Below are 12447 nucleotides of genomic sequence, written 5' to 3'. Positions count from 1 at the left end.
ATGTAGCAACAGAAGGGGAAAAAAGAGATTCCTTTCCACTCCCAAGTAGCAACCAGCAAAGCCAGCAAAGGCCAGAAACATGAAAAATACCCACAGTAGAGCACAGGCATTGCTACACCTGGATTACCCATGATCAATTCTTGTCCAACCTCTTCTTGACCACCTTCAGTGATAGAGAGTCCACAGCTTCCCTACTCAGTCTATTTCATTGCCTTACTTTTCTAACAGTGAATAGTTTTTTTCTTAATATCCAACCTAAACCGACTTTGCTGCAAATTCAACCCATTGGTCTGCATCGTGCTCTTCACAGCAAGGAGAAAAGGTGTTTATAATATGGGAGGGTCCCAGGGTGGCCATGACACCCCCTGCTGGCTCTGCAACCATGCCCTGCTCCACCCCTTAAGGTACCCTACTGTCTCTCCTGCCATGCCTTGATGGTATTTATAATATGTAGGGAGGCTGTCCACAAGCCATCGCTAGGCCTCAGTCCCACTGGTCCCAGGCGCCTGGCTGGACCACTGTAGTCAGCTGTGCCCGTCAGGGTACTGTAACAGGATGGCTTCCTCATCAGGTCTTTGCCAGCTGCCCTGCTCCTGTGGTAACCTCCTGCTTCACTCGTCTGCTACGCCTTGATGAAAAAATATGAGAGTTGCTACAAAGGCAGGAGGCTACCCATTACTCGCCCTGCTGACAAAGGCCTAATACCCACTCTGATCTTCCCTCCACAGGTCCCATGCCTCGCAGATGTTCCTCTGATGTTACTTCTCCAGCCTATGGCAAACTGGAGACACAGATGTAGCTCTTTTCTACAGCCCCAGAGGGCCACTCACACACTACCCATCTTTCACTGGGATCCCACTTACTCTGCTGGCTCTCACCCAGCCTCTTTCATACTGCCCTCTTTCATGCTGCCTGGTCTCACCAGGCTTTGGGCTTAGCTCTCCTCTCCTTGGTCAGCCCCAGTGCAGTCTGTTGGGTATCTCCAACTACCCTCACCTGAGCACTGACTGAGCGATTGTACGACTGTAGGCCTATTTTGCTCCTAGCCCCTAACTGGGCCATTATGCCCCCACTGGGCCTTCTCACTCACCCACACTCACAGGGCCACTCTGTTCATTGCCCCTCTTACATGGGGTCTCTCTACTAATTGCCCCTCTGACACAGGGTCTGACTCATGCCCCTAGGCTTTCTTCTGCCGCGTGGGTGCAGCCCCAGATCCCTCCTCCAGCCTGAGCTCTGCCTCAGGGCTCCTTATCTGAGCCCTGGGCTCCCCCTGTTCACTAGTACACCATCAGGGATGTGGGGCTGGGGTTATTAAGGTGCCCCAACCTGCCTTTCACTGGGGAGGTAACTGGACTGGCATTTCCTGGGGGCTCCCACACCACTAGGAGCCCCACCAGACCACTGTTCCCTGACAGGGTGCAGTTTTACATCTTATCCAGGACAAGGGGTCACCTCCTCCCCATAGCCCCTGCCTGTATGTCCTGACTCTGGCTGGAGCAGCCTCTCAGCCAGATGTTTCCTCCTTCTTTCCTGCAGCAAACTGCAGCCCAGTTTAAATCCCTGGGCCAAAATGGCTGCCCTCATCAGGCACCTCGCTGGTGCCTGTTTGCTGTTCTAAAAGTTGAGGCAGCAAAGGTCCCCTGCCACAGGCACCCAAAGCCTTAAGGGCCAATTGCGTGGCTCCTAATCCTCCCCTTTACCACACCTCATGGGTGTTAGAGGTATATTGTCCTTCTGTTGGGGCTTTGGACTCTTCCCCTTTAATGTAGGTAGGCCCTCTAGCCTAGGCCCACTGAATTGGACCTGGCTTTGAGGTACTAGCTTCATTTGTCCCTTCCAGTCACCGGTCCCCTGGCCCCTCTTTGGCTGCACCCTGGCAGGGCTTAAGGCAATCAAGTGCCCCCTGGGCACTAATGAGGGCTCCACTTCCTCTTATTGCCTCATCCCAGTTCACCAGTAGAAAGAGTAACATAACATAAGCCACTGGGCTATAACAGAAAAAAAACAAGGGAAGCAGCCCTACAGCCCTTTAAGAGGGCAAACCTTTTCTTCTTGGGCCAGCATACCTCCCAGCCTGGCTCCTTGTGAGCTCCTCAGGTCTAAGTCTTCCTGGAAGCAGCAAAGCAGTCTGACTAGTATCCCTGGATGCTTCTCCTGGGCAGGAGCTCCTAACCCTGCAGCAAGCAAGGCTAGACGGGCTCATGCACCCAGGGCCCTGCCTACCTCTGGTCAGCTGACTGTCTGCAGGTGCCTACTAATTGCACAGTAGCCTATTTCTCCAGCAACCTGCAGCTGTGGTGCCCTGCCTGCCCTGCAGTGCTCTCTGGCTAGGCTGCTTCTCCTTTTAAAGTAACAGAGAGCCTAGGGCTCTCTGTAACAGTGTTCTTCCTTATGGAAGCTCTTCAGATATTTGAAGACTGCTATCATGTCCCCTATTAAGTGCCTTTCCCATAAGCTGAACATGCCTATTCCTTCAATGTCTCCTCATGTGGCTTGCCTTCTAAACCTTTTATTACTTTTGTCACCTACCCCTGGAACCTCTCTAATTTCTCCATGTCCCTTTTAAAAGATAGAGCCCAAAAACTGCACACAATACTCTAGATGAGACCTAAGCAGTTATAAGTAGAGAATCACTATCACCTCCCATGTCTTGCACTAAATGCTCCTGTTGATGCAGCCCAAAACCGCAGTCACCTTTAGTGTTGCTATATCACACTGCAGCCACATATTGAGTTTGTGATCCACCAAAGCTCCTAAATCATTTTCTGCAGAGCTACAATCCAGCCAGGTGTCACCCATTTCATATTTGTTTTTCTACTTATTCTTCATGAGAGTAGCACCTTGTAGTTGTCTGCATTGAACTTCATCCTGTTAGGTCCAGCCCAGCTTCCAGTCTGTCAAGATCCTTCTGAATTGTCCTCCTGTCCTCTCTTGTATTCACAACCTCTTTCAAGTTTGTGTCATCTGTATACTTGCTCTCTATTCTAGCATCATAATCATTAACAAACAGGTTGAACAGCACTAGGCCCAGGACAAACTTATCTGGGACTTGATTTGAAACCTCCTACCATTCTGACACAGCACCATTCATAATTATGCTTTGCTTGCAGCTATTGAGTTGTTTGTCCATCTTATAGTAGTTTTATCTAGCCCACATTTCTCCAATTTGGTCATAGACGGTCATGTGGGACCTTGTCAAAAGCCTTGCTGAAGCCCAGATATACTATATGCATTTTGTTCCTTTTCATCCATCCAACTAGTTATCTTGTTAAAAAAGATCAAGTTTGTTTGGCATTGTGACAGGGTTCTTCTTGAGCCACTGACTTACCAAACGGCTGGTGGTCAGTCTGAGCCTAGGGAGAAGGAAAGACATGCAGCCCCACTTGAAGAAATACATGCCCAGCTGTTGTGGGTCAACCTAGACCCAGGCTGCAGTCCAACCAGCTGGCACGTGCTGGCCAGAGGAAGCACACTGATTGGCCTGAAGCCTGGAAGAGCAGGGCAAAAGATGGGCCAAAGAAAGAAGAGGGGAAACACGCTGGGACTCAAGGAAAGAGATCTCCCCCCCCTCCCCCCAAGGGGAGAGGAGAACCTTGCTGATGCAGATACAGCCCACACCAGAACCCTCATGCAGAGCAGCTCAGGTCAGGTGGGGAGGCAGGGAGGAGGGAGGGAGCAGGTGATATGGCAAAGCTCAGCAGGGGAATGGCCAGAAGGGTTGTACAGAGACAACTGGACAATGCTGTGCGACTAGCAAGGAAAACTGCAGGCCAAGAGCACCCTGGAGAGCAGTGAGCCAGAGTGTGGGACCCCCACTGAGCCCCCTTCAGGCCAACCCAAATGGTGCAGCACCATGCAAAGGATGCAGACAAAGGTGGGCCTGCAAACAAAGTGCAGTCTTCCAGAAGGTGCAGAAATCCTGGACTAGGACAGTTGGAAGGGGTGCCCCAAGGCAACCTGGACTAAGTTCACTACCCCAGTAAGGGGGACTTAGCCATCACTGAGGTATCAGTGTCCTGCCCAGCCAACTAGCCTGAGCAATTTAAGTTCAGTTACCTTTTTCTGTTGTAATCCTTTGAAGCTAAGGCACAGGCACTGTCCTGAACAAACTCAAATTGCAGGTAGCACCTTCAAGAAGAAGAACCATTCCATCAAGATCCAACAGCAGCAACACCTAAGCAGAAAGGGATAGGGTGTAGGTAAGGAGGAGCCCCACAGAAAACCAATGCAGCCTTGACCACACTAAGACCACTGAGTGACCATAGCTACCACCTCCCTATAAGTAACTATTCATCTTATAGAAACAACAAAGTCTGGCAGGAGAAAGGAGGGAGGTGTTTTGCAACCAGGTGAACAGGGCATGCACACTGTCCATTGGCAGCTAATCTGGACATGTACCTGTCACAAGTATAATTTGTTCACAGAAAATTCATACTGGCTGTCCATGACCAGCCTTTCCCCCTCCAGATGCTTCCAAACAGACTTCCATATGATATGCTCCATTAACTTCTCCAGTGTTGAGGTGATTTACTAGTCTATAGTTCCCCATGTTCTCCTTTTTGCCTTTTTTTTAAAAGAAGGGCACTATAATGGCCTTTTTCCAGTCCTCTGGAAGTTCATAAATATTACATCTCTTGAGATCTCATCTACCAATACCTTCAATACTCTAAGATGAATTTCGTCAGGCCCTGCTGACTTGAAATAGTTCAGACCTATCAAAAGCTCTCTCTTTCATCTGTTATCCCTTCCCTCAGCTTGTCCCCTTCTTTATCTTAATAATCCTTATTTGGATGCACACTCACAGGAGCACCTCTTAGACATGTAAGGTATCTGAATCTTCCACACTCATAACAGCATACAAAGACACTGTTGTCCCTTTCATCTGGAGATGTGTGGGCTGCTGACCCTTCAAATCCTCTATAATGTAGTTTGCAGGCCAGTGTTGATCTGCCATTGTACCACTGCACCATTTCCAATGTGCTCTAGCATCTTTCTGTGACCACTCCCACATTGACTGGCTTGAGCAAGTAACCCCATAAGTCTATCCTGCTTTGCTCTGCTATGTTCAAGCATGTGTATTGTCTACTCAATGCCTATTCAAGAAATCATTTCATTGTAAGTATTTCCTCAATGGAGAAGTAAGCATGGTGACAGGGGGTGGCCATTCCCTTCTGTGACCAGACAGGGCTCATAGTGGCTCTCATAGTGGGCTTGTCTTGCAAAGGACAGAGTAATACCACTAGGAGAACCGATGAATATCCTCTGTGACTAGCATCCTCTGTGGAGCATGTGCTCCCCACCTTGCCCAGTGCCCAATCAGACTGCAGAAACATCCTGCCCAGAAGCCACCTACCTAAAAGTGAATGCTAAGTAGGATATGTACTGGATTGTGACTTGTATGTGGGCAGCCTTCTGAGCTACAATGTAAATCCCCATTGCCTAGCAACTGTTGTCTAACTGCTTCCCGAACTAAGCTGTGCAGAAACAGCTGGCTGGGGGAGGGGCTCACGTGTCTGCACCCAGAAAAATTAAATACAGGTTTTTGTTTGCCTCTCCATGAGAAGGGCATCTACATGACCAGTATGTAGGAGCTGGTAACCTCTCCAGTGCAGGATTGTAGCTGGGGTGTGGCTGAGGATCAGAGATCCTTACTACGTCTCAAGGAGTGGTGGGCCGGAGGGGAAACACCACCTGCTGCACCATGCCCTCTGCATTTCTGTTTGTCTGTGTCCGTGCTGCCTATGTCAGCCAAAGCCCAGTCTATGGCATACTACTCCATGCCCCTCTTCTCAGAGAGGTGGTCCAGTGACTACATGGGGAAAGGATAAAAGGGGTCAGAATGTGGATGTTTTGAGCTCAAGTTGTAATTGATCTCTATAAAGTCTAAAGCCACAGACTTTGTAGAGTAGGGGTGCTCAAGCTCCAAGCTGTGGGCCAAATCTGGCCCACAGAGCCATGGCATCCAGCTTATGGGGCTCCCCATGAGTCGGGAAATTTGGCAACAGGGGAACAGTACCAATTAATACCACCGCCCTTCCCCCACCCCCCAAATTCCCAAGACCCATGCAAGGGTCGGAACCAGGCCACACCCACTCACCCTGCATAGCCAGATTCACACTGGGCCATGCCCCCTCCCCCAAACGGGTTAGGCCATGCACCCTCCCTCCCACACCTGTGGGACCAGGTTGGGGTTCGGCCCTGCCCACTTCCCATGCATAGCTAAATCAGGGCTGGGCCACACCCCTTCCCACTGCATGGTGAGCCAAGTCCCCTTCTCCCCCCCCACCCCCCATGCAAGGCCAGGTTGGGGCTAAGCCAAGCCTCCTTTCCTTATATGGCTGGTCTGGCCAGGTTGCCTCCTGCCCCCTCTGCATGGCTAGACAGAGCCTCTCCATGCCTACCCTGGGCACTGGGTTGGGATCACTGGCTGGATCTGAGCCATAGGCACCACCTATCCAGCCCACCATGCAGAAAGGTTAAGAACCACTGCTGTAGAGGGATTGCAAAGTTAGAAGATATGGGAGTCAAAATGTAATTTATTCATTTAGAAAGTTGAGATTTATGGTCTAAAAATTAAAGAACTATTTTGCAGCCTTTTCAAATATGACAATTACAAAAAAATCATTTAAGGCTTTTGTTTGCTATGCCAAAAATATTTCTGTCTGCTCAACATCTGGGCGTTGTAGAAATGCTCATATAGTGTCATGTCCCTTCTACCTTTGCAAGTCTTGCTAGGACCATTCAGCCCACAGGAATTTCTACAGGTAGCATCCTCTAGTTCCAGCAAGAAGGGCACAAACTCTAATTCAGTCCTGGGTCCCACTCAATCAGCACTATTTAGTGGGGGAAATTTGTATTTTCTAACCCAAAGCCCTGCTGCAGGAATGCTTTCCCTATGGCCAAAACCTCTCTCATTTCTCCTCCATCCAATATGTGAGTTAGGATGGAAATCTTCAACCAGATTGGTCCATTTTACAAGTTAAGTGAGTCTCAACAGATGGAGAGCTATTTTAGAGTGCAGTTACTAATGAGAGCAGGCAGAGCTTCTCACACTCAAGCTTTAAATTAAATCCAAAGGAGCTTTGTAGATAATTCTGAAAGAACTTTTCCAGACAAAAATTCTAAATCAACTTAAAAGAAATGCTAGGTACAATGGGAGCTAAAATAAAAAAAAAAATCACAACTTCTTCCACAACTTTCCATAAAAAACCAAAACACAGAAAAAGCAAACGTTTCTGGCCGTGGTTCCCTCTGTCATGGGAAGGTGCTGAAGCCTAGGAAAAGCCGTGTCAGGCTGGCAGGCTCATTAGAGTACGCTTTACTTGCATTTCCCTTTGGGATTCATTAAATTAATCTTGCTGAACACATCTGTATCTCTCTCAGGGCTGGGCTCCCTAGCAATAACTGCAATGAACACAAGTTAGCAACTGTAGTCATTTCTCTGATTGTGGAGAAAGTGTTAACCCACTTTTTGCCAACAATGGAGCAATTAAACACTTTTCCTCACCTCCTTTTAGTTTCTCTGCAGCTTTCCATAAAGAAAACACTAGCCAGGAGATTTCCTCCATGCCTCTTTACATTTTAACCTGACAAACTGACATCTATAAGCCCCGGAAAAATCTCAGTCCCTACTCCTCTTAGGCTGTTTGGGGGAGAGGTGTCAGGTTGAGGACCATGAGCCAAATTCAGCAATGATGTAAGTGGTTGGGTAGGTTTAATAATGGGTTCATGCAATGTAACTTGCCTCAATTAGTAATTCACTTGCTGTGTGAAATACATGTAATTTACAGCAGTTGGATATTCTGTTGGGAGCAAATTCAGATGTGGCATAAATGAATGCAATTCCTGCAGAGATCCATGGAAATTAAACTTGTTTATAAGAGACATTAATTTGTCCCTGTGAAAACAGGGGTGGGCGCAAGTGAAAAATCAGCATGTTTGTGAAAAAGAGCTGCTATATATCCTTCATGAACCTCTTAGTTGGTCTGATAACTATAGACCCAAATTCAGCAAAGTCCTTGCTGAGTCAGGACCTTAAGCAGTGTCAAGCAGAAGTCCAATTAAAGTTGAAAAGTCACTGGAAATTTTGCATGAGTATGAAGTGCAGGAGATGGCCTTGAGGTGTTCCTCCAAGATATTAACAGAAAATCTGAAAGTTGTGTATAAAGATTTCTGACTATAAAGAGCCATTCCAGAGACACAGGATCTGTCCTGATCATAAACTTTATTTTTCAAATTTAACCATTGCCAGGAATTCCTAGTGGGTGGTACAATATTTCTTTCCAGAAAATTAAGGTTCATGGTATAATTAACTACCACAATCCGTTTAGACCTTTGTGTTCGTGTGTTAGTACTCTCTCCAATCTGTGGCTTGTAGCAACAAGTACCCTGCCAGACCTCCCAACTTTGTTTACAGTTGAACGTAGTTAAAACTAGGGACCTACTTAACTCACAATGAGACAAAGCCATTTTCATGACTTTGTCCTGGTACAAAGCCCATTTTGCAGGCATTTTGTGGCAGCCCCTCCACTTGGTACCGATTGGCAGAGATGTCTGAGGGGGGAAGGAGAGATGAGGGGGTGGCCATCATCTTGACTACTGGGTGCCCTTTGTCTAGCCCCATCCCTCAGCACTGATTGGCGGAGAGGCCAGGAGGGGCAACTTGTCTGCTGCCCCCTTTATGCCCCCCCTGCCAGCTGGCACCTTTCCCTTCTGGGCAGGCTGTGAGGCCTGCCTGGGAAGGGGAGACTTAATAAAAGTTAATTTTTATTAAGTTTTTTTCCCCACAGGCAGCCCTGGATTTTGTGGGCAACTCCAGATTTTGTGGTTTCTGTGAAATCTGCAAAACAGCAATTTCATAGGCCCCTAGTTAAAACTGGTACTGACAGGGCTAGCAAAGAACGATGTTGCCTACAGTTCTTGCTCAGTGCTGTCGTTGCTAACTGGCTAACAAAATTTGGGAGCACTGCTGCCTGTATTCAGTATGAACAAGGTTTTGGAACAGGAGCTCACTACAACACAAGCAATCACGAGCGCTTTTTTCAACTCTGTTGACCAATTAAATGGGTTTCCTTTCTTGTCCAAACTAAGCAGTGGCTTCACAAGCTTGACAAAAATCTCATTTAGACCAGCATGACCCAAGTAAGATGCACATCATTCTAAAACTTATCTCAGGTTTATTGCAGATAGTCCAATAAAAGAGATCACCCACACAAAGCCTTGCCTCCTACAAATAGACCTGTAGTACTAGGAGCAGAGTCCCTGAGGATTTCTCAGTGGCTTAGTGACTGGCAAATTCAGTACAAATTCAGTTTTCTTTGTATCAGTTGAATTTCACCTTCACTGATGATGTGCCTCAGATAAATTACCTTTCTGAAACAACACAAGTCTTAGGGTTCACTTTCAGATTGGGAATTTTAAGCTTATCCCAGACTATTTTTAAATGCATCAATTCTTGTTCAAGAGTTTTAGCACATACCAGGCTATCACCTGGGTAAAGTAAACAGGCCTAGAGAGGCATACCGTGTAATATGCACTTACATTGGCGGATCTAGGATTTTGTAACTGGCGTGGTACATCATCACATAACACAATGTATTTTCTCCATATAAAAAGAAACTGGAAGCTCTAGTCATTTGTGAGGGGCCTAGGTCTGGGCTATGTTATTCTGTTAAAAATCTAAGCAAAAGCAAATAACTGAGTTTGGGGGATGAGGGTATCTGACCACCAGCTCCAAAGTGGGGCAGGCATCTGGTACCAGGGAAGCACACCTGTTACTACCTAGCCTGGCCATGGACAGAACTGCTTCCTGCATTGGAAAACCTGGATCTCCCAAACACTCTACTGTGGCCCCAAAGTCTCCCTTGCTGCCCTTTAGACATGTCCCTGCCACCTCAGATGCACCCTGACTCCAGATCATCCCTTGTTGTGCCACAAATCCCCCATGCTCAGCCCCACTCCATCATGTTGTAATCCCCATCAGACCCCACCATCTCCTTCATGCCCCACTGAGCCCTCCCCTCATGCTCTGAGCACCCACCCACACCTTCACATCTTCTAACCCCTTTTGATCCACAGTTCCTCTTGTTCTCTCTTGCCTGTGACCCTCCCATTCAGACTGTCACAGTTCCTGGGAGCCCCTTGCCCTTGGAAGCCCACCCAGATCATTCCCTCTGCCCCTCACCACAGGGCAGGGGAGACAGTGTTGTAATAGTCTCCCTTTGTACCTACTGCCTCTTTTTCCTACAGCAGGCTCAAAGCTAGTCTCTACTGCCTCCTATTCAACATACAAAAAACAAACAGTTGGGACCAGAGGAGGACTTGCTTCAGCCACTACCACTGCCCCTACCCATGGAGGCCAACCTGACTGGATCTGTCCATACCTGGCTCTATGCCACCCTGGTTGCACCACTGGTTCAGCCAGCACCACCTGCTGCAACAAATAACCCATGAGAGTTCACTGCAATAACTTACCTCACCCTCATATTTGCAACTCCCTCCTGCCTCTGACAGCTCTACCACTGCACACCTTGGCCTGCCCTCAACCATATCTGTCCCTCCTTCTCATTCTCCGATTCATTGTTTGAATCCCCTGGGAACAAAACCACCTAGTATAAATTTCTAGGTATAAGTTTCTAGGTAATAGCACACCTTTATTGGATATGCTGGGAGATGAGCAGAAAAACATTACCAGAAGTAGGTACAGACAGGATAACTGTAGAAAAAGGGATAGCTTGATTTGTGGAAGATCAAGGGTTGTTAACACCCATGAATTGAAAAGATTAGTAGAGATCAAATAGGTAATAATGAGCGATGAGGTCCATTGATTCCCTCCTTTTCACCTGAACAGAAATGCAGCTGTCTCTTCCCTCTGGCTCCTTGGGGTACCCTCCCTTTTCTAACTTTCCTCCCATGCCTTATTAAATCTTACAGTACATAGGGAAGCTGCCCCAGGATCCCAGAGTGAACCTTCAGGTCACCTCAGCCAGCTAGTATTTCCTGTGCCCAGATGTCACCAGTCTTGGCCCTTAGGCACTAAATTGTGACCCTCCTGGCTCTGTCAGTGCCTCAAGGCACAAGTCACTTTATGCGCTGTAATCATGGCCTCCTTTCACCCCCATAGCCACACCCATGCCTAGCAGGTATTACTTGGTATTGATTTGGAGGGGGCTCTGTGGTCCCAGTACAGCACCTGGCCCTCAGGCCTCAAACCCTTGTCTAGGCTTCAGCCTTTCTGGCCTTGGCCCTTTTAGTCTGGCTGTGCCCCTTGGCACTGAAGATTAATTTTGAACAAACATCTGCCAAATTGTACCCCCTTTTATTTTTCATTTCCTTGGTTAATAAACATACAAATCAGGACCCTATGAAGAGAGGCTAAAGGGCCTGAATCTATTTAGCCTCCACAAGAGAAGGCTGAGAGGGGATCTGGTGGCCATTCACAAACTCATGGGGGGGGCAGTGGAAATTGGGTGAGACCCTGTTCCCCTGGGCACCACCCAGGGTTACTAGGAATAACGGCCACAAATTGTTAGAGAGAAGGTTCAGGCTGGACATCAGGAGGCATTACTTCATGGTTATGGCTGCCAGGCTCTGGAATGGACTCCCAAGGGAGGTGGTGCTCTCTCCTACCTTGGGGGTCTTCAAGAAGAGACTGGATAGGTATTTGGCTGTGGTGTTAGGACCCAAGCACTCATTCCTGCCTGGGGCAATGGACCTGATGATCTGTTTAGGTCCCTTCCGACCCTAAGCACTATGATACTAAGTAAGAAAATTGATCAAAGCTAATATTTGGGCAGTCAGTTGCAAATCCAGCTGTCATTTTCATAGTTTCATAGATGTTTGGGCCTGGAAGAAACCTTACAAGATCAAGGTTTGTGGGTCCACACCCCAAATAAATTAGGAGTCCATGGCCTTAACCACTCAACCAACTTTAATAAAAAGAGGGGGCACTTGTATTTGAACCAAGGACCGCTTAACCTGCTGGCAAATGCTCTACCCCTGAGCTATACCCCAACATGTTGCTTAGATCTAAAAATATCTCCCCTAAATTACAGTCTGTTAGTGCCTGGTATTTTCATTTCATGAATGAACATATGAACTGCAGTCAAGTCACCTATTCACCTTTTTGACTAGCTAAATAGATTGAGCTCTTTAACTGGCTCACTCTAAGTCATTTCCTCCTATTCATGAATAATTTTTGTTTTTCTTTCCTGCAGCTCCTACAATATTTCAGTGTCTCTTAAAATGTAGATTTGGAACTGGATGTAATATTCAAGTATTGGTCTCACCAATGCTAGATGCAAAGATAAAATCCTGCTTATATGTTCAAAGATCATGTTAGCCTTTTTTTTACCACATCATCATACTTAGATCTTATACAGAGTTGCTTATCCACTGCAACCCCTTAGACCTGTGGTCTCCAACCTTTTTATGGTGAAGATCACT

The sequence above is a fragment of the Gavialis gangeticus genome, unplaced genomic scaffold, assembly GCF_001723915.1.
Source record: "Gavialis gangeticus isolate Ggan-Ray unplaced genomic scaffold, GavGan_comp1, whole genome shotgun sequence".
Classification (NCBI taxonomy): domain Eukaryota; kingdom Metazoa; phylum Chordata; order Crocodylia; family Gavialidae; genus Gavialis; species Gavialis gangeticus.
This window is presented reverse-complemented; position numbering follows the sequence as displayed.